A 23193-nucleotide genomic window follows, 5' to 3' on the forward strand; every position below is an offset into this window, starting at 1 on the left:
TGTGGACGAACAAGTTCCCGTCCACACAGTCACCACCTAGTCCGCCCGCGTGTGGGTGAACTGCTTTTCGCCCACACGACACTCGTACGTTGCTAGATGCAACTATAGTTGTCCGTACGTGGCAACCAGATAAACACACATGACAAGTATGATTAACCACACATGACAACTATGGTTGGACCACATATGGCAACTGCAGTTGCGCGTACGTGACAACCAGGTAAACACACATGACAAGTATGATTAACCATATATGACAACTATGGTTGGACCACACGTGACAACTAGATAAACACACATGTCAACTATTGTTTGATCACATGTGGCAAGTAGTTAATCACATACGGCAACAATGGTTTGATTATAGTAACTACCATAAATTAGACATGACAACTATAGTTAACCAAAACAGAGAGAGCTGCCATACTTTTACAATTACATTTGTCATCCCGGATAACTAAAGTTGCCATCTCCGGGATAACTAAAGTGTCATCCCGCGGGTAACTAACGTAGTTGCGCCATAACGTGTGGGCATATTTGCTTCATGCCACATGCACGAGATGGGGATGGGTAGTACTTGTTGGACGTGCGGCACGAAGTAACTGTGCTCACATGTATGAGCAGTTCTAATTTCACCCACACATGACCCGTGTGGGCTGCCTCCTGCTTAAGTCACACACGGTCTGTGATCAGATGTCTAATATGTCATACACATGGTGAATATCGATTCTTAATTACTAAGATGAGGCAAAATTGTTGCCTCCTTTAAAAAAATAAGGATCCTTTTGACACAACAAATTTTTTTGCGGGCACTTTTGACACACCATGTCATACTTTTTTCTTTCTTAAACTGTGGTCAAATTTTCTTTTAATCGTGGATCTAAATCATATGTCTCATTTTCCGTCACTCTTTCAATTACTATTCTTCATTTTCATGTTACATCCGCCACTGCCTTAACCACTTGCCGTTAGGTATCGAGAAATAAGGGATCCAGTGCTTGCCGCGCCTCCTGAGAGTTCAGTTGATTCTGGCCGTTCGATGCGTTTGGTTGATGCGTTTCTGTCCGTTGGATCCATGCGGTGATGGATTCTGGCCGTCGGATCGAGCCGCGCGCCTGTAGCAATGAATAGTTACCGTCTCGCGATAAATATCTGCTGCCACCGCCCGTAATTCCAGCGCCCCACCGAGGGTATTTTGGGTATTTCACATTGTGGGTTTGTGCGTGTCGATGGGTGGGTGGATGCTTCCTCTCCTTCCGGGTCCTCACTTCCCCGATTGCCGATTGGGTGAAACCCTAGCCACCACTCCCCGTGGCGCCCCTCTCCTCCACTCCCCATCGCGCCCCCTCTCCTCCAATCCCCGCAGCCGACGACGAGGTCTCGCCCTTCGCCGAGCTTGCCACCACCGCTGCTCTCCCCTCGCCATCGCCGGGAGGAGTGTGTAGGCCGCCGCTCGCGTCGTTTCTCCGCAGCCGCCACCGCCCCCTTCCCTTCCAAGCCCGCGGAGATGACGGCGCCGGCGCTGGCGCTCGCGGTGGTCGGGTACTGGGACTGAGTCGCCGCCGCCACATCATCTTCTCCTCCTCCCCAACACCGCATGAGTGCGGGTCGCCGTCGCACCAGATGAGGTGGGGCTACAACCACGCCCCCTTCACCTCTTCTACCCAGCCGTGCCACTCGGGACGACAAGATCCAGCCATGGCGGCCGAGATCCAGTTGGCTGCCATCGATATGAGGAGCGCTCGCGCCGCTGCTCCGCCGTTCGTCGTCCACTTGGCCGCAACCATGCACAAGAAGAGGTGATGTCACGGCAGCAGGGTCCTCACCTGTCTCCGCTCCCTCGTCTCCCCCTTCTGCTGGCAAGGGTGCTGAGCAGCAACAGTTCCATCTCCCTCCCCAACGCGTCATTGCCTCATCTTGAGCTGCAATGAACCAGAGGTGCCAAGTCTCTCCTTACTCTTTCATGGCGAATCCATTTTTATTGTCACATGTTTGATGGTTTTCTCCTCTCAGCCCAGAGAAAGAGATTTGATGTGATGATTGAGGTAGAAGGCATGGATTGTTTGGGGCTTCTCTGAAATAAGCGTCTCTAATGCAGGAAAACAACATGAATGAGTTTAAGAGATTTAATGAAGAGATGAATACAGTCGGAGCCTGGGATTTTTATACACAGAGATGGTGCATAAATAAGCAAAACAAAAAATGCGCCAATGCTTTGCCAGAATTTCGTTGGTCCTCTCAAAATTGTGGGGAAACCAAGATTGAATTTAGAGATGTTTCATATGCTTGGCCGTTGACACACCTCTCTTCAAGGCAAGGTCATTTCCAAGGTGATCTCATCCTAAGTCACTCAGATATCATGTTATCCTCTTGCTGGAAGTTTATTTGTGACATCTCAGTCCAGCATAAGCTTGTTTTGAGGGGATGTCTCTTTTTGTGGTCGTTAGGTTTGATAGTCGTTGTAATAGCATTCTTACTATATCACCTGAATTTCTAATCTTATGTTCCTGCTATTATGCTCTCGCCGTAGGTGATTACAGCGCTAGGACCTGCCCCTGATAAGAACCAGGGCACCCGTTTAAACAGAATGATGACTGTGTGAGGCTTAAAATATCGCCATCATAGCAGGTATAGTTGAAAACTTTTACAGCCCTCCAAGCCCTATGGGCTGCGCCAGAACTTAGATTTTTGATCCCTGGCATAAGTTCCTGTAGGTATTGGCATTTAACCTTTGTTTACAACTACTAAAGGAATGCATATGGTTGTCCTTAGCACTTATAGTTGATCTTTATCTGAAAATAAACGCCATCTGTTTGCCAACTTTGCTTGGAACAGGGACATGGAAAGATGCAAGCGTTACTATCTTGCAAGCTCGCTCTAAAAGATAAATTTGAATGGATCTTTAATTAGACAACGCAAAAACCTTTCCGTGTTTGTTGAGCCCTGTGTACAGTATTTCCTAAGCAATCTCAATCCAATATGTATAAACTTCTATTTGTTTTTTAAAGTAATTATTATTATGCTTCGGCAGTTGACTCGTTCTTTGTCCTTTTACCATGTCTGTCCGTTCAGGTGTATTAGACGTAAGGGTTTATTTTTTGGGAATTTATTTAGATGTCAGGTTGCTTTCTGTACTTTGATCTGCAGCTCATGAGCCTTCCGTGGGTCCTATAGGATGACATGTACTCGATGTGTAGTTTCCATTTTATATATTTCACTCTTCCCTGGTGTTGTCTCTTACTGCTCGCACGGTTGAAAAATCCATTTTATTCACATGGTATCACACAATTCACACACCACATTATCTAGATTTGTTCAAGTACTTGTGATTTACTAATGCAGGGGTGATGCTGTCACTTCCATGGTCCACCAGAATGAAGATCGCACTCAGTGCTGCAAGGGGGCTTGCCTTCCTGCACGAAGCTGAGAAGCCAGTTGTCTACATGGATTCAAGACATCCAACATATTGCTCGACGAGGTACACAAACCGCGTTTAATCGCTTTGATGTTTACTTCCATTCGCATAAATTCAGGACTCCTTATACACAAAAAACATTAGAATGGTTCACATAAATTGTTCAATAAACAGAATGAGCACCTATAATTTTTCATGAGGCTGATTTCAAGTTCTCAATTTGTTTCGCATGGATTGTTTGGGGCTTCTCTGAAATAAGCTTATCTAATGCAGGAAAACAACATGAATGAGATTAAGAGATTTAATGAAGAGATATGCCAGGATGAGGCGGAGTTGATGAAAGGCTTTGTAAAAGTCAGGTATAAATTTCGGACTTCCAATTCTGAATTATCCTTTTGGTTGCTGGTTGCGGGCCTTCAATTTTTTAATACCAAATCAAAAGATAAATACACCAGTCAGAATATCTGTGTACCATTGCTGTTTGCTGTAGATCTATCTTCATAGCTCCTTTTTTTAATCAATCCAGTGTAGGTACAAGGGTTGTCATCATACTCAAATTAGCTAGCTGCATTTGAAATACCTACCAAGCTTCACAGTTAGATGGTTTGAAAAAATTATTGCTGCTTTCTGTAGATAATTGGTTGAACTTCTTTTGGAAGAGGCAGCAGGAAGCATAGAAGACATGGTGCCATGGAGATTCAAAGTACGGAAAGATGGAAGAGGTTTTGATTCTTCTCATTGCATTTCTAATTTTGTTGGCTACTATACTAACCATTGGAAGTATAGATACTGCCTCGGTGGGGAATCAATATTACAGAGGAGTGCAATTGGAATTTTAACCTGGTGCAAATACTGAACATGTGGATAATGAATAGGCTGTATTTTTCGTAGCAACCCATTCTGTTATGATGATAATTTGTGTCTGTTTTGTATCTCTGCTGATAGAACATATGCTTTTCTATTATTGCGCGGGGATATTAGTTTATTTGATTCTGCAGATATGTTTTGAGATTTCCATAGAGCCGACCAATGAAACAACACTGGTTTATATAACACATCGTTTCTTCACAATTTGACTACTACGGTCACCGAATCCTTGGAACAGGTAGCCAGCCAAGGTTGCTTCAGCTAAGGGTTGCGGATGTTTTGTTTGGCTTGCATGAATTAAACCATGCTTCCAGTTTTAAAGTACACTTGAGCCATAGTTCCTGATAGTTCCAAGCTGATGTTTGTTTCCCTTGCATGAATTGAACATGCTACTCTAAAATCAGAGAGCAGACAACTATAGGTTTATTTTTTAGTTTAAGTATAGTAGCTACTAGCTACTGTATTTGCAATGCGAGCAGATTGTAAAATATGCAAACCCCTGATGTATACTAGGAAGTCTTTGTTCATCAGTATGGAAACATGTGTCGTAGTGTCTAGGACCCGCCGGTGAGCTGATCCACTCTTTAGTTTCCACCTTTTACTTTTAGCGTTTAATTTTGTTGTTGTTTCCTACGGATTTTCGTTATTTCTCTTCTTTATATGTTCAAATTGTAAAGGAGGTAAAATGCACGTGTATGTCCTTGCCCGTGGAACCTTCGAATGTTCGAAGAAACTTGCTTTGAGCTCTGTGTGATCAAGTTTATGTGTTTCTATTGTACAGTGTCCCGGACAAAAGGACCAAGTTTTGGCGGGTGGGCATCGGGAGTCCAGTTGGTTGGCTTCAGCCTTTGAGGTGTTGTCGGCTAGCGGCGCCGCTTCTGAGTGTCTCCTCAACTCACTTCCGTGGCACCTTTAGCCGGTAAGATTTCCCTTTCTCTCTCTATAACGTCCTCGATGCGGCTATAGCTCCCACGTGTCGAGGCACGACTTAGAGACATAACCGCATTGAAAGCAATGTCGCAAGTTAGGCAATCATCACAACATCCCATGTAATATAAATAATAAAGGGGAGATATATAGTTGGCTTACACTCGTCACGTCACACAAAGTACATAAATAGCATTATAACATTCAAACACTCATGGCCCGACTACGGCGCCAAAATAAAAGATAACCCAACATGCGACACGGTTCCGATCATTCCTAACTAGGCACCACTACTCATCATCAGGGAAAGACACGTAGTATTGTTGAGAGTCCTCGTCGAACTCCCACTTGAGCTCAAGCGCGTCACCTGGAGCGGAATCATCAGGCCCTGCATCTGATTTGGAAGTAATCTGTGAGCCACAGGGACTCAGCAATCTCGCACCCTCGCGATCAAGACTATTTAAGCTTAATAGGTAAGGCAAGGTAAATATGTGGAGCTGCAGCAAGCGACTAGCATATATGGTGGCTATCCTGCTCGCAAAAGAGAGTGAGAAGAGGAGGCAAAGCGCGAACGAGTAAGTAGAGAGCATCCTGCGGCAAGCATTACTTCAACACCGTGTCCACTTTCCGGACTCCGTCGAGAAGAGGCCGTCACGGTAACTCACCCGATTGATTTATTTTAATTAAGTTAAGGTTTAAGTTGTCTACAACCGGACATTAACAAATTTCCATCTGCCCATAACCGCGGGCACGACTTTCGAAAGTTCAAATCCCTGTAGGGGAGTCCCAACTTAGCCCATGACAAGCTCTCACGGTCAACGAAGAAATAGACCTCCTTCCGAGACGTTCTGATCAGACTCGGTACCTCGGTTCTTCAAGACACTTCGACAGGTTAAAACAAATCCAGCAACACCGCCCGAATGTGTCGACAAATCCCGATAGGAGCTGCACATATCTTTTTCTCAGGGCACACTCAGATTGTTTTAGGTAGGGGTAGGCTAGCCCAGAGTTGCCCCTGGTGGCCACCGGCAGCTGACAGGTGGACCAACACTCAGAGGAGCACTGGCCCGGGGGGGGGGGTTTAAAATAAGATGACCCTCGGGCTCCGGAAACCCAAGGGAAAAAGAGGCTAGGTGGCAAAAGGTAAAACCAAGGTTGAGCATTGCTGGAAAGCTTTAATCAAGGCGAACTATCAAGGGGTTCCCATTATAATCCAACCGCGTAAGGAACGCAAAAATTCGGAAATATAACACCGATATGACGGAAACTAAGGCGGCAAGAGTGGAACAAAACACTAGGCGAAAGGCCGAGCCTTCCACCCTTTACCAAGTATATAGATGCATTAAGATAACAAGATAATATAGTGATATCCCAACAAGTAAATAATGTTCCAACAAGGAACGGTCTCCAATCTTCACTTGCAACTAGCAACGCTATAATAGGGGCTGAACAAAGCGGTAACATAGCCAACCAATGGTTTGCTAGGACATAGTGGGTTAGAGGTTTGACATGGCAATTTGGGAGGCTTGAAAGCAAGTGGTAGGCATCGTAGCATGTCATAGCAAAAGAGCGAGCATCTAGTAAAGCAAAGATAATAGTGATTTCGAGGGTATGATCATCTTGCCTGCAAAGTTGTCAGAGTTGACTGGATCCTCGAGAGCAAACTCAACGGGTTCCTCGTTAGCGAATTCGTCTCCCGGCTCTATCCAAACAAGACAAACAAGCAAAAGGAACACAATCAATCACGTGCAAAGCTCAAACAATATGATGCAAGGATGGTATGCTATGCAGGATGCGATGCGGGATGCATATGCAAGATTTGATAAGGGATGCATGAACCTGGCCTCAACTTGGAAAACCAAGTGTGCCACTGGAAAGGTGAGATGAAATCGCTTGAAAACGATATAAAGAACGCCGGAATTGGAGTTACGGTTTGGAAATGGCAAGCAATTCAAATATGGCCACGTTCTGCGATTTACAACAAGTAGCCATCTAAATGCAACAAGATGAACATGCTACAGCACTCAAACATGACATCAAAATACATGGCAGGAATCCATTCAAGATACTAGACAAAAGTTTAGCACTGAGCTACGGCCAATTCATCCATTAACAGGTTCAAATAAGCATGGCAAAAATGTATTTGGCAAACAGATCTCAGACTTAGTGAAATTAACACTTGTCTGGAATTTCAGATCGGATAGCACACTTCGAAGCATGAAAACTATATGCTACAGGACCTGAACATGGCAAAGTAAAGCATGGCATGGAGCTACTCAAAGAGCTTAACAAAAGTCCCTTAGTGACCTTGATCCAAAAAGAATCAGAAAATACAATTGCAAGCATGTGAACATGGCAAAAATATAATCAGATCACAGACTTAGTGAAAACTGGAGCATACTGAAACATATAACAAGTAAGCATGTTTACGAGCTTGATGCACTCACTACAGAGCAAGCCATGACAGCCTAAGCATACACCCATCAAGAACACACAAAATGCAAGCTAGACATGGCAAGAACAATAACATAGCATGCATGGATCAACTACAACATCATCGGTAAAATCGCTAACAAGTAGACAATCTGCCCAGATTCACGAAATGACAAAAGTAGAGCTCGATTGACTCAAGCTAGGGTGCTTCATAATTGCAAACAAAGACATGGATGGATAGAACACTACAAGATTAACAAAACATCCTTACTGGTCATCCTCAAAAGAGGCATGGATCATTAGGAAACAACATGAACATATGGCCATATGAGATAAACAGACCAATGAGTTAGTGGAAATGCTAAGTCCCTGAAATCAGCATTAACAAATGCCCCACTTTGCAAGCTTGTGCTAGTCATCACACACATCACAAAAATACATAGGTTGCACCTCTGGAAAGATGGCAAAACCTTTAACAAAATATATGTAGAACACCAGGGCATATCATTCACACAATAATCATGGCAAAAATGATAAATAGCTAAATGGAGCAGCAGATCTGACAATTAACTCAAATAGCACCCTTCTAATAGCATTTCGGGCATCAAGATGAACTCAAATGAAAATGATGCAATGAGATGAAATGATGTACTTTCTGATATGAACATTTTGATATGCTATATGCCCAAAACGGAGCTACGGATGAGGAGTTACGACATGATGAACAGGAGCAAATGAATTAGGGTTAGGGACGGAAAGTCAACCGAATCTCAGATCTGGATCGGGTTTACACGCGGTTCGAGGTTCGTCGCCGTTCCACCGGAGTTGACGTCCGAGTCGGCCGGATCGGAGGAAGACAAGCGTCGGGGTCGAGGTGGAGCGAGGAGGAGGCCGGCCGGAGCGCGTCGGGGCGGCGAGGCGCGTCGGCGGCGAGGTCGGCGAGGGGCGGCGCGCGGTGGCCGGCCGGAGCGCTGAAGCGGCGGAGCGGCGAGGTCGGGCGTGGCGGACGGCGGCAAAGGCTCGGGTCGGGTCGCCCGCGGCAGTGGAGAGGCGCGGCCGGGCCGGGGAGGGCCCCGCGCGGGCTGAGCGGGCTGGCTGCGGGGATGTGGGCACGCCCGCCACGTGGCGCGACGGGAGTGGGCGGCGGCGATGTCCGGCGCGCGGACGGACGTGTCCGGCGCGCAGGTGAGGAGCGGGGCTAGGGTTAGGGTGGTTTGGATCCGGAATTTCGGGGAGGGGATATTTATAGAGGTAGGAGGAGCTAGGAAGCTCCAAATGAGGTGCGGTTTTCGGACACGTGATCGTGATTGAACGCTCTAGATGATGAAGAGGGTTTATGTGGGTTTTGGGCCAAATTGGAAGGGGGGTTGGGCTGCAACACACACGAGGCCTCTTTGGTCCCTTGGTTAACCGTTGGAGCATCAAACGAAGTCTAAATGGTACGAAACTTGACAGGCGGTCTACCGGTAGTAAACCAAGGCCGCTTGGCAAGTCTTGGTCCAATCCGGAAATGTTTAATCTCCACACACGAAAAAAAGGTAGAAATGACCCCCGGAGGAGAACGGAGCGCCGGAATGCAAAACGGACAACGGGTAAAATGCTCGAATGCATGAGACAAACACGTATGCAAATGCAATGCACATGATGACATGATATGAGATGCATGACAACGAGAACAACACACGGGGACAAACACCCGAACCCGAGAAAATAAAATAACTTAAGGCCGGAAACGGCAAGAGTTGGAGTACATATAAGGTAAATCATATCCGGGGTGTTACACTCTCTCTCTCTCTCTGACCGTCCGATCGATTTTTGTTTATTAATCTTTCTTATCCATAATGATTATCCCTCTTTGTTTTATTGTATTGTTAGCCAATTAAAAGTATTTTATTGTAGGTGTATATTTTTCTGTATGGTATATATTATGTGAGTTATTTCTAACACATCTTGATCATATTTTTAGAATAGCTGCTCCTATATTTTTTTAGTGCCTGATGTACTTTGCTTAAATGTTTCTTGTTGGAAGGATAAGTTGTAAATAATGGATGAAGAACACCTTTTCGAGCTTAAGCATTTGATTTCTGGCGATGTGGTGTTTTCTCTTTACAGATGATCCTTCTGCTTTCTTTTTTAATAAATAGATAAGTTGGATCCAGTGTGTCTCCATGTGTGTTTTGGGTGAATACGCAATGAAACCAGGGAAAGTGGCCTTTTTGTATCTTGGTTCTGTTTCTATTGTTAGTTCCAAAGATACATTCACTTATTGGCGACTTTTAACTCTGTAACATGTCTATTCTTAGTGTAGATATTATTTTTATTCTAGCTGCATTGCTGTGAGCGAGCAGATTTCTTATGGGGAATGGTGATGATTGCTTGAGCTTTCATTTTGATCCCCTTTGTATCCCAAACATAGTTTTCGCACAGTCGATGTATGTACTGGTTCCGGATACTCCATGTAGCGGTTTTTGTTTGTGTTATTCATATAAGTACTAGATTCCCGTACAAAACAGAGATGAACTGCACTATATGTTTACTGATCTGTTGGGCCCAAATAAAGTGTCTTCATGCTTCACTTTTGGCTACTTTGATTCTAATGCACATATGTGCATTCCTTTTTGTCATTCACTTTGTTATTCATTTGATTTTCCATTTCTTCATTTTTAATGACAAAGCATGCTTTTTTTTCTTTTCAAATTAGCTTAAAATCACAATCAAAGAGTTAAGTTTTTACTTAATTTTCATAAACAACTATATATGGCTTAAGAAAGGTGAAGAGCAAGGCCAATCAGGATTTATGTATGGTTGGTTTCTTGATCCAGGATTGTTAACAAGGTTTAATAAAGGCAAGTTGGTTTTACCAAGCGAGACAGATAAATTTATTAATACTTGCAATATACGTCTCACAGATTATTTGCATCAGGTTCGTGTAAAGTGCCACCTGTGAAGTTGATTGACAAGGCAGTTGAATGAAGCCACTTATTAGCACCTTGCTTGCTCTTCTTTCTTTTTGGAGCCAAAAGATCCATCAGCGCTCCACTGCTGGGCAAGGCTATCTCGGTCATCTTCCGTCTGATACATAGGTCAAACCATGGCTCACACACTCTCTCGCCGATATTTCACTTCGCTCCCGTGAATACATTGTCTTCTACGCACGGCGGTGCTGCCTTGGATCGGCCCTCCATCGCGCCGCTTCAGTCGTCACCATGCATCTCAGCTCCAATAACCAGGTCAGGCCTCACCTACGCACCTCACATGGTTTCTATTCCTTCTGAGCCCTAAATATGTGCCTGCATCTGAGAACTTTCTTGGATCTATTCAGGTCACGATGGCTGATGATGAGGTCCAGGCTCCGCTGGCTCCACCAACAGCTGTCTGCGAGCACTTGCACAGGTCAGCTGAGATGCGTCACGTCCCCTCTGGTTTATCTAGACGGCTGCAAAAGTATGGTCAGAAATTAAAGAGGGGAGCCAAATGAGAGCACGGCTTAGAAATAGCCAGGGTAGTCCAAGGTCGAATCTAGGAAAATTTGACAATGGATTCAGTTAGTATACAAATATGCACATTGAATTAATATAATGGGCTATTTCCCCATGCCCGCACACACACTCGAGGGCTGGACGCGAGTACATGAGCTAATCAATTCTAGGTCCGTTGTGTTGTCTTGGGGGTTGATCAGAGTTTTGGAGGATCAACAGAGTTTAGTAACGGATAGCAGAGTTCTGCAATGTCCGCACTTTCAGAAAGGGAGGGCGTGGTCCTGTTTCACCTCCTTCTCCTGTATTGTGATCTCAATTGCTTTAAGCAGTTCCCCTGACTTTACTTTTTGTGTTCTTGGGTCCCGCATAGAACAGTTCTTGACAGCCTCCTAGCACACCTTGGGCGCGCTATTAGATGGGCCTCTCCTAATTCACAACTGCTCCTATGCCTATCAAGGTGATTTCGTCTTGCTGTACATGTATTGCACTTCCAGGATGCTTGAGTGCAGAAATCATTGTACTCCATATATCTCACAATTTGTTTGTATCAGGTTCATGTGAGGCAGATGAATTACGCCACATGTTAGTATGCTTAGTGATTATGGCTTTGTAGTTGGCTGTCCTTATGTGTTCTCGCTTTTTGTATTGAACTTTGTGTTGAATGGCCGTATTTTGCGGTTGGCTGAATGCACCGAGCTTGATCCTGTCTTATATTCTGATGTTGATCTTGAGATCCATTGTGTTTTACTTCTGTCACAATTGAAGGTTTCTTTACTTCATTATCATCCTGTATTAAGTACAAACGCTATACTTGGGTTCCTATTGGCATGTTGTTACATGCTTACGCCGGCACCCTCGCATCAAGGCGTGATCCCAATCTAGTGCCCATGATCGGACATCAATCATTAGTGATTTTTCATTAGTGATATTCATCAAGACATTTTTTTGACAAAATCTCGGATCTAATTATCAATTGTTAAGGTAGTACAACGAGCATAAGAAGTAAAATTTACATTCAGATTTGTAGACCACCTAGTGACGACTATAAGTACTGAAGTGAGGCAAAGATGTGCCATCATCCTCGCCCCTCCATCACCGTAGTCGGGCAAACTTTATTATAGTAGACAGTCGAGAAGCCATCATGCTAAAGCCTCATAGGACCGACGCACCAGAACATCAACCATCGCCGAGAAAGATAAGCGCAGATTAGAAGGATCCTACGCACAAACAGACACACAGATACCAACCGAATTCCACGAGATCTGCTGAAGACATACCTCCATACGCCTTCCTCCAGAAGCACCATCGGATGGGGGCTAAGAGGAGAACCTTATTCTATCTTGAGGAATCTGCTACCCGCATATTTTTTTAAGCATGGCACAAGCCCTGACATAACTCAAACAAACACCTAAAAATGAAACCCTCCATCGGCAAGGGCCAGAATTTACCCCGCCTCCATTATCCCAGGACAATAGAGACGAGGCAGGCCGACGACGGCACCAGCGAGAGGCTTGAGAAACCCTAGCTGAGCTGCACACGTACGCACGCACGTACCACTTGGAGGAAAACGCAGCGTTCCGTGATTCTTTTCATCAAGACATCCCTGGTGGGTCAGACAAGGCTTATACTTTATGATTTTTATTGAATCCAGTAATCTTGGATGGTCACATTGCTAGTATGTCAAAACTGATTGGTTTTTTTCTTTTGCGAGAAAAACTTTCAATCTATTCATTAATTATCATGACGGTACAAAGAGCACCAGAAACAACAAAAGTTGCATCTAGACCTATATATACCTAAAGACGACTACAAACACTTAAACGAGTCGAGGATGCACGTTCTCACTATATGGTACCCCGCACGTTGTTGCGGGAACATTTTATAACATACTTCAATGAGGTTTAATTATACGGAACATGAATATTTAAAGTCATAAATTTGAGGTAGCTAAAAATAAAATTGCACATGATTAATAGTATTCTGTTATTGTATATCTATTGAATATAAACATCATAATATAATAAATATTATCATGCATGTTTGCTTGTTGAGGTTGGTTTTTTTCTATGCATGATTGCATGTTGAGGTGACATGATTGCATGTCGAGAGAAAAAATAATAAGGGTTAGCTATTTAGATATAGAAGATTCCCAATTCTTGAATATTGGATTGACGCATCGCCACCCACCCCTACCCCCCCTCCACACACACTGGCACCTTTCATTACAACCTCTTTGTAATAGCCCTACTTAGTGGTAATGTATTAAAATAATTATGTTTGTGAGCATGAGCATTGCATTTCATAGTAATTATTTTTAAGTGCCAAATCAAAAACTTACTGAATGTACCCAAAACTCGCTTCACAGGAAACTCTAAGGGTTTTGCAAGAGCTTCATATCCAAATGTATGGGCTCTTTGTAAATTCTCAAGGTTCAGGAAACTCTAAGGTTGCGTAGCAAACAGCTCGTGTTGGGTAGGCGGACATGCCCAGATGTACCACCGCGTACACTTGAGATGGAGGTGTGGGATCACCGAAGCATTCCCAATGGGGGATTCTTGCGGGCGTTCTCGGCCCTCGCTATGCTCGCCCCGGCGCCACTATCTGCGGCCTCGGGTCTGCGCGTAGTGTTCTTTCAAAATCAGCCAACCCAAAATAAACATTCAGACGACTTGCATTTAGCTAAAGTGGAAAAACATACACATACAGATTGTACGTCAAGATAACCTTCCCATACAGGTTATACACACGGACACGGATGATCCACGTATCACGATCTGCTCAGAACCACCGTGCAGCTTCACCCCTTCTGCTAGTTCTCAGTCGGGTACATGCCATTTATAGTCATGCCGCCATCAACCGAGATCGTCTGGCCAGTGATATAAGATGAACCGGGCATACAGAGAAACGCCACCAGCGATGATACTTCTTCAGGTTCTCCCACACGCCTCATCGGAGTTCGACGGGCGATGCTATCCACGAAATCTTCTTTCGCCAAATCCTGCAGGATTGAACGGGACAGGCAAAGCATTACATTTTTTTATTTCCTTGGTGCTTCGAATAGGGCATATGGGTTCTAATGTACCTCCTCTGTAACTAATGTAAGACATTTTTGCCGTTCAAATTGAACTGCAAAAACGTTCTATATTAGTTTTTTTTATCAAAGAAGAGTTTCCTCCTCCGATTTCCATTAAGGGAAACCATCACACGAGCTACAAGCACCAGTTCATCCTACCAGATTACTACTAATAAAATAGCAAATCAAACATTAACCATAACCAGGAATAGGCCACTAGTCCTATATTAGTGTACAAAGGTTGTAGTAAGGTGCAAGGCGGCAAGCCATGAAAAATGGTATTTAGATATATAGCCCTTAATTAGACTTGTATGTGTGTTTATACGATATTTAAGAATCAGGAATGAGAACAGTGGATGGAACAATCAGTTTCGACATACTAACAAGATGGCCAACACAAATAACTTCTGAGCAAGAGAAGTAAAAGGAAAGTTACTTCTGATGAACAACTAAACAAAAAGATACTTCTGATGAAAACTCATAAAGTATAGGCCTTACCTCTTCCACGAGTGAAGTCTTGATGTACCATGGAGCAACAGAGTTGATTCTTATGTTGTCTTTCGCCCACTCACACGCTAGGTTCTTGGCCAACTGATTCATCGCACCTGAAAAGCGGCCGCCACAAGAATGATCATTGATCGATGATCTACATGTTATCTTGTTCACATATGCTGCATAGCAGAGCAACAGTTACCTTTTGTCATGGCATAAATGGAGCCACTAGATATGGCTACCACTCCAGAGACTGATGATATGAAGACAATGCTGGCCACCCCGGATGCTTTGAGAAGAGGGTGTGCAAGTTGACATAGATGATATGCAGATTCAAGATTAGTGGCCATTATGAACGAATATTCATCTGCCGAGTATTCAGTGGTTGGTTTTCTATGGTTTGTGCCCACGTTGTTTATCTGCATAACCAAATTGAAATATTACCTCCGTCCCAAATTACATATCTTAGATTTATCTAGTCTAGATACAGATGTATCTAAGCACGAATTGTGGTATGTTTAAGACAAAGAGAGTACTAATAAACGTCATGGAATGAAACTTGCAAACTGTGGTAGTATGTTTGTCCAAGTGTAGACACAAGAGCTTATCCAAATATTAACGGCCGAGGTCTCGCGCGCGGCCGCCTCCGGCCGCCACTTCGGCAGCGGCGGCGCAGCGACTGCTCTCTCCGACCCCTCCGCACAGCGCCGCCCCTCCTCGCTTCGCCGCCGTCGGAGGGGACACCGGCGAAGCCCGCGTGGTCCCCAGGGAAGGTGGCGGCGGGGCGTCCTCGTCGTTCTCGCGCAGATCTTGCGGTGGCCGGTGGCGATCTCGCGACGGCCGGTAGCTGGCGCCTGCTGCCCGTGGGGCGGCGTCCCTCACGGCGGCGGGGCTGCCCCTGAACGGCGCTTGGTGGTGGCCATGTGGCGGCGCGCGGGTGGGTTGGATCTGAGCTTCCGGTCTGCGTCCACATCGTGGTAGCGATTGTCGTTGCCCTCAGCCATGAGGCGTGGTCCGGGACGGGCCGAGCGCCGGTGGTGCTGGCCAGGACACACGCTGGCAGCACCCTACTTCATCTCACGTCGTCTCGCTGGCCAATGGAGGTGGTCATCTTCGTCGTCAGAGATGGCCGACCAGAGGCTTGGTGATCGGATCTCGAGATCCATCATCTAGTCCCGGCTGCGAGTTGAGGAGACATGGTTGCCGGTGAAAATCGAGCCGTTGGCAGGCGATGGCGGCGTTCTACGCCGTTACCTTGATGAAGGCATCGTCGTGTAACTACCGTCAACCCACTCGTGCTGCTCTGGGGGAAACCCTAGGATCTGGTGTTCCAGATCGGACGATGGCGGCACTGCGGTGTCGTTTCTCTCTTGGGAGCATCGTCTGTGGAGCAGCGCTGGAAGTTAGAGGCAGGAGGTGGAGCAGCTTCGTCTTGCACGGAGCTTCGGTGGAGATGTTAAGTCATGCCTGACCGACAGGTGCTACGCTTTGTCATGCCTGGTCGGCAGGTGCTACGCACGACAGATCTTCCAAAGACTTCAAGCTGTGTCGGCTGGTGATACTTGGCAGCATGGTGCTGAGGTGTATCAGTGGCGACCGCGGCGTGCACAACTGTTTGCGCGCAGGGAGGAGGTGCCGTTGGGCGCCGTGGTGGCGTCGACGATAGCTAGACCGAGCAAGATTGATGCATCAGTACAATTCTGAAGATGGAGCGGTGGCAGTTGGCGGCAGCGGCCTCTAAGAGCACGCCGGACCGGCGAGACCCATGCCCGGCAGGCGTCCTGGATGGGTCCTCAGGTCTTAGATTTTAGGTTTGGCCGCGATATCTATTTGATATTAGGCCTAGGCTATCTGCGCTCCTTCATCAACTGGATAGGTGTAGCGACAGTTTGTTGCTTAGACGGCGGCTTTAGTCTTACTGTGGTATTATTTTATAAGGTCTTGTGAGAATAATTAATAAAGTGGCCGTATGCATCGTCCAGATGCAGAGGCCGGGGGTCATCCTCCTTTTCTAAAAAAAATGTTTGTCCAAGTGTAATCACCAAGGCGAGGCAGAAACCACTAGTAAAAAGGAACTGCAATTCGGTTCTGCTACAACATGTAGCAGCACAAATGTTCAAAGGAAAACACATTACTGAAGCAAAACCATCTGAAGTTCTGCTTGAAAACGACCAAACAGTTGCAGTTTCATTTTAAATTACTGGTCATTCATGACGACAAACCAAGAAGAGCTTTGTTTTCTGAAGCCAAAATAATAACATGATGACACGCCACGAGTCACAGGCATACGGCTACAGAGACAGTATTCAGCACTTATCTTTTCTCACATTTACTCAGATCCACAGGACACTACACGCAGTATTTCCAAAGAGATATACTATGCCGACATATACAGGAATCAAAACATGCAAAGTTTGTGACGAAACTAGGAAAGATAACTACATACTCCAGGGTTTAGCAACAGATCGACAAAGGCGTGGGGACTGGGGAGAAGATATGGGGTGCTTCACGTACGAGGATGTCCAGCTTGCCGGCGAAGCGGCCGGCGACGGTGTGGAGCAGGAGCTCGCGCTGGTCGCGCACGGAGACGTCGCAGACGGAGCCCGTGACGCGGAATCCCCTGGCCTCCCACTCCTTCAAGCGCTCGCCGAGCTCGGCTTCCTTCCGGGAGCACGTGTGCACGGCGGCCCCGAGCGCCGCCAGCTCCTCCACCACCGAGCGCCTGTACATCAAGCGCAGAAAACCATCTGAAGCCGGGACGAGATCTGAAAAGAAAGGGGCGCGGAGGGGTGCGTACGTACCCGATGCCGCGGGTGCCGCCGGTGACGAGCGCCGTCCTGCCGTGGAGGGACCACCTCCCCGCACTGGAGCCGATGATGTCGTCTACCGCGGCCATCTCCTCCTCGTAGAGCCGAGCTGAAACAGCGTCGTTCGTACCGCAGGACTGATCATGACACCGGGATGCACAATTTAACCGTGGTGTAGCAATTATTGGGTTGCGCTATGTGCCACGTCGCGGCTCTTGGCATGGCCCCACAATGACTAGAGCGGTCTCTTTTTGCGCCTCTGTCGGCTCTACCCGACGCAGCTCGGCGTGTTTGGTTTGTAAATCAAGTGGAATGGAATTGTGAAAGAACGAATTGATCGAATCAGTGATCTTAAAAAAATGATCGAATCAGTAAATCTTTCATTGATGATGTTGGAGGATTATATACAATGTGAACCGACGTCCACGACATGAAGGGACGCTTCCGATCGTGGGCGCGTGGGCGTGTTTCGAACGGTTGCGAGAGGCGAACCCAGGGCGGGGGGGGGGGGGGGGGGGGGGGGGGGCTTGTGTAGGGCCCCCGGAATCCAGGGCCCCCCACACTATCCCATGCCCTAAGTCAGGATGTCCAGTAGTCTCGGCGATGTTGCCTAAAAGGAGCAGCCTCGGTAACGCTCGGTACATAGAAACGCTATCCATGCAAATCGTTATGCTCAAAACAAAAATGGTGTCGAATGAAGTGGAAAGAAGCATACTTTGTCATATCTACGATAACAGGAGCTCCTTAAGCAGGTGTGGTTATAGTGTTGATCAGATTTCTGGCCGCTAAGTTAATCTTGACATCCATGGCCCAAATCAAATAATTTCTGCCATCAATGGCAAGCTCAGCAAATTCCTTCAATGGCAAGTCATATTCTGCATGACATTATCGTGCACATTAATTTAATCTCATGTAAATTAATTGTATGTAAAATAAAATGCTTGATTCGAATATAAAGGTCTAGGAAAAGCCTAAAAGACCAAAAATATAGCTTTCTACAAAAGATAATTACCATAAAATAGCGTAGATCTTTGTTTTGTAGAACACATAGAGGTAGCCTCCACGAAGTGGTGTAGGCACTCGTATGGCTATTTTCATACCATAATATGTGTGCTTTCATTTTTTGCTTTTAGGCAACCACTACCATGTAGTGTAGACCTATATTCTTATGATACTTTGCACATCCTTGTGTTAATTAAACACTTTGAAGGTAATCACCAGGTGGTGTAGACCTCACACTTGTGAACAAAGCGATAGCCATAATTGCAATCCATAAGATATGTGTAAAAACTGAAAGTAGTCATATAATTTTCAAGCATAATCAATATGTAGCAATTAGAAATTGCACCCATAAACATGTTGACATTACATAAGCAGACATTACATAGTACTATGTTAGGAAATACTTACAAACACATATGTATAAAAACTGAAATGGCATAAGCTAATCAGAAAAGAAAACGAAAAATAATGGCAAAAGGCTAGAACATTACAGCCTACTACCGTGGCTAACCCACCTTCTTTCTTTTCATTTTTTATTCTTCTTTTTTCGCTGCTTGTACAGCATGGGCTAGAGCCCGACTACTCAACCAGGCCTACTGATTGCCAATCAACAGCCTGTACGCAAGAGTAGATGGATAAGGGAGGCGACAGACATCTCGTTCACATCGACTAAATCATTGATGACCCATAAGTATAGAGGATCAATTGTAGCTCTTTTTGATAAATAAAAGTGTCGAACCCAATGAGGAGCAGAAGGAAATGACAAGTAGTTTTCAGTAAGGTAATGTCTGCAAGTGCTGAAATTGTAAGTAGCAGAGTAGTTTGATAGTAAGATAATTTGTAACGAGCAAGTAACGATAGTAGTAACAAAAGTGCAGCAAGATAGCCCAATCCTTTTGAGACAAAAGACAGACCAAAACGGTCTCTTATGATAAACAACGTTCTTGAGGGTACACGGGAATTTCATCTAGTCACTTTTATCATGCTGGTTTAATTCGTGTTCGCTACTTTGATAATTTGATATGTGGGTGGACCGGTGCTTAGGTGTTGTTCTTACTTGGACAAACCTTCTACTTATGATTAACCCTCGTGCAAGCATCCGCAACTACGAGAAAAGTATTAAGAATAAATTCTAACCATAGCATTAAACTTTTGGATCCAATCGGTCCCTTACGGAATAGCGCACAAACTGGGGTTTAAGCTTTTGTCACTCTCGCAAGCCATCATCTAATTGCTACTTCACAATTCATTCCCTTAAGCCCAAATATGGTGAAATGTCATGTAGTCGACGTTCGCATGACACCACTAAAGGAATCAAAACATACATACTATCAAAATATCGAACACACATATCAAATTCACATAATTACTTGGAACATGATTTCTCCCGTGACCTCAAGAACAAAGGGGGTAACTACTCACAAATGATAAATATGCTCATGATCAGAGGAGTATTAAATGGCATAATGGATCTGGACATATGATCTTCCACCAAATAAACCATATAGTAATCAACTACCAGATGTAATCAACACTACTAGTCACCCACAAGTACCAATCTATAGTTCCAGTAACAAGATTGAACACAAGAGATGAACTAGGGTTTGAGAGGAGATGGTGCTGTTGAAGATGTTGATGGAGATTTCCCTCCCCAAGATGGAAGAGTTGTTGGTGATGATGATGATGATGACGATGATTTCCCCCTCCGGGAGGGAAGTTCCCCTGACGGAATTGCTTCATCGGAGGGCAAAAGTGCTCCTACCCAAGTTCCGCCTCGAGGCGGCGACGCTTCGTCCCAAAAGTACTCTCCTTATTTTTTCTAGGTTAAAATGACTTATATACCAAAAGATTGGCACCGGAGGTGGGCCGAGGAGCTCACAACCCACCAGGGTGCGCCCAGGTGGGTTGTGCCCACCTGGTGGGGCCCCTCTGGTAGTTATTTTCTCCAACAATTCTTATGGATTCCATAAAAAATCTTCGTGAAGTTTCAGCTTGTTTGGAGTTGTGCAGAATAGTTAGCCTGACGTAGCTTTTTCAGGTCCAGATTTCCAGCCGTCGGAATTCTTCCTCTTGGTGTGTACCTTGCAAATTATGAGAGAAAAGACATTAGAATTACTCCAAAGAGCATTATTATGGATAAAAAATTTATAAATAACAGTAAGAAAACATGATTCAAAATGGACGTATCAATTCCCCCAAGCTTAGACCTCGCTTTTCCTCAAGCGAAAACTGAAATCGAAAAATATGTCCACATGCTTTGTGAGAGAGGTGTCGATAAAAACAAAATACGGACATAGAAGCATTATGTTGATAACAACAACAAAATTAAACATAGGAATTTTATCATAGAACTTTTATCATATACTTCTCCTGAATAAGTTGTTAGAGTTGTGTCGAATATTATTGTACGAGGTAGGTTACAGTTGGACTTGGTTTTGGACTATGTGTAGACAGGGTAGGAGTTGTGTCCTAATAGGACACTTGTATCCTAGGTGCCGGTGTCAAAACCGGCGGATCTCGGGTAGGGGATCCCAAGCTGTGCGTCTAGGCCGGATGGTAAGAGGAGGCAAGGGACACGAAGTTTTACCCAGGTTCGGGCCCTCTCGATGGAGGTAAAACCCTACGTCCTGCTTGATTAATATTGATGATATGGGTAGTACAAGAGTGGATCTACCACGAGATCGGAGAGGCTAAACCCTAGAAACTAGCCTATGGTATGATTGTTGTTGTCTATGTTGTCCTTCGGACTAAAACCCTCCGGTTTATATAGACACCGGAGAGGGTTAGGGTTACACAAAGTCGGTTACAATGGTAGGAGATCTGTATAATCGCCAAGCTTGCCTTCCACGCCAAGGAAAGTCCCTTCCGGACACGGGACGAAGTCTTCAATCTTGTATCTTCATAGTCTAGGAGTCCGGCTGAAGGTATAGTCCGGCCATCCGGACACCCCTAATCCAGGACTCCCTCAGTAGCCCCTGAACCAGGCTTCAATGACGACGAGTCCGGCGCGCAGTTTGTCTTCGGCATTGCAAGGCGGGTTCCTCCTCCAAGTACTTCATAGAAGATTTTGAACACAAAGATAGTGTCTGGCTCTGCAAAATAAGTTTCCACATATTGCCATAGAGAGAACAATATTTACACAAATCTAATCTGCTGACGTATTCCGTAGTGCGAGACACCACGGCCAAGCCTTTATCCGAGTTGTTTCATTATCCCACCTCAGCGCGTTATGCGAGGCGGTTTCCTTGGCACATCTTGTCAAAGCAGAGATCGTGTCCCCTTATTCCGGGATTCTCATTAATACGGGCGTGGGTAACCCAACCGCTTCTAGGACTCCTAGATTATAGGCAAGTCCAAACGGACACGGAGAGGACGCTTGATATCCACCCTCTTTATAAAGGGACAAGGCCTTTTATTTTTCCCTCCCGTGCTCAATCGAACCCTTCCCCCACCCCAAGCTCGAACGCCCAAAGCTCAGGTCAGGTGCTCCGAACCTTCAGTTATGTCCGGATCTAGCCTTCAAGGCCGATGGGTGCCTTCCTCCGTCACGGAAGAAGACATCAAAAAGTTGAGGGAGGCCAGATATCTAACCGCCGAGATTTTGCATCGGCTGCCTCCCCGCGGGCAGGCCGTCCCCTCGCCCGAACCCAACGAGAGTGTTGTGTTCGTCTCCCACTTTCTTCGAGGTCTAGGCCTTGCTCTGGATCCTTTTGTCAGGGGCTTGATGTTTTACTACGGGCTAGATTTCCATGATCCAGCTCCGGACTCCTTTCTTCATATCACGACACTTATTGTCGTGTGTGAGGCCTTCCTCCGGGTTACCCCCCACTTTGGCCTATGGCTCAAGACCTTTGAAGTAAAGCCGAAGATGATCAAGGGGCAACATGCAGCGTGTGGAGGTGCCTCAATACGCAAGATGGCGGGAGCTTCATGGCCCAAAGGTTCCATTCCAGAGGTGTCTAAATTGTGGCAACAGGAGTGGTTCTACATTACGGCTCCTAGAAGTGCCAAGTGGGCGGCCGCCCCCATTTTCTGCTCGGGCCCTCCACCACAACTAATGTCATGGATTAGCAGAGGACTGAGCTGGGCTCCAGCCAAGGACGTGCCTGTATTGCAAAGCCGCATTCGAGATCTCTTTAATGGAGATTTCAGCTTGGTTGCGGTAATACAAGTTATGCCGGTCCATCAAGTCCAGCCTTGCAAATGCCGGCCTCTTCGCTTGTGGGAATTCAATCCCGAGGGACCGCATGTCATTCAAAATTTCCTCGGCCTGACGCACGAGGAGATGTACAAGTCATTCTTCGGACCTCAGGTAGAGTGTCCGGAAATCACCGAGGACGTGGGCCTGAGCAGTATCCGCGCTGCCGAACGGGTAGGGAATCTCCCGGCCGAATATACTATCTCTCACTTGTTACGAAGTTATCTCTGAGAGTTCTCTTTTTGACCAGGACTGGCTAACAAAGGCGAAGCTGATTCGGTGTTCGGCCCCCCTTCCTGAGGGTTTGGAAAATCCGGTACTGGAAAAGATTCTCCAGGTCGCACCCTGCCCGGAGCCCCTGAAGGAAGATACCGGGGAGGATAATACGGGCGGACGCGGGCCCCCAACGCTGCCCATTCTAACCGAGGGAGCGAGCGTCTTCATGAAGGAAGACGACCGGGGGAGGAAAAGGACCGCGCCCGGGGGTTCGGAAGCCGAAG

The 23193-nt window shown here is 45.8% G+C and overlaps 1 long non-coding RNA gene and 1 pseudogene across 12 annotated transcripts; one reads left to right on the plus strand and one right to left on the minus strand.

The window, feature by feature from the left end:
* The first annotated feature begins 1248 nt into the window (after positions 1-1248).
* On the plus strand, positions 1249-11832 carry LOC123085415 (uncharacterized). 11 transcript variants are annotated; one of them, XR_006439765.1, is made up of 11 exons: positions 1249-1938; positions 2014-2330; positions 2531-2628; positions 3343-3478; positions 3689-3774; positions 4049-4137; positions 5064-5201; positions 10344-10872; positions 10965-11035; positions 11492-11578; positions 11673-11832. It is a non-coding gene; the product is annotated as an uncharacterized lncRNA (long non-coding RNA). The 11 variants fall into 11 exon arrangements; XR_006439766.1 differs by having other exon boundaries at positions 11497-11578; XR_006439759.1 differs by having other exon boundaries at positions 10965-11578.
* A 1942-nt stretch (positions 11833-13774) lies between these two features.
* On the minus strand, positions 13775-17715 carry LOC123085416 (tropinone reductase homolog At5g06060-like; annotated as a pseudogene). The gene is made up of 5 exons (XR_006439767.1): positions 17488-17715; positions 17201-17408; positions 14889-15105; positions 14693-14799; positions 13775-14119 (listed from the first exon to the last, which is right to left on the minus strand). The product of XR_006439767.1 is annotated as a tropinone reductase homolog At5g06060-like (transcript).
* Positions 17716-23193: the final 5478 nt, after the last annotated feature.

The sequence above is a fragment of the Triticum aestivum genome, chromosome 4A (assembly GCF_018294505.1).
Source record: "Triticum aestivum cultivar Chinese Spring chromosome 4A, IWGSC CS RefSeq v2.1, whole genome shotgun sequence".
NCBI classification, from domain to species: Eukaryota; Viridiplantae; Streptophyta; class Magnoliopsida; order Poales; family Poaceae; genus Triticum; species Triticum aestivum.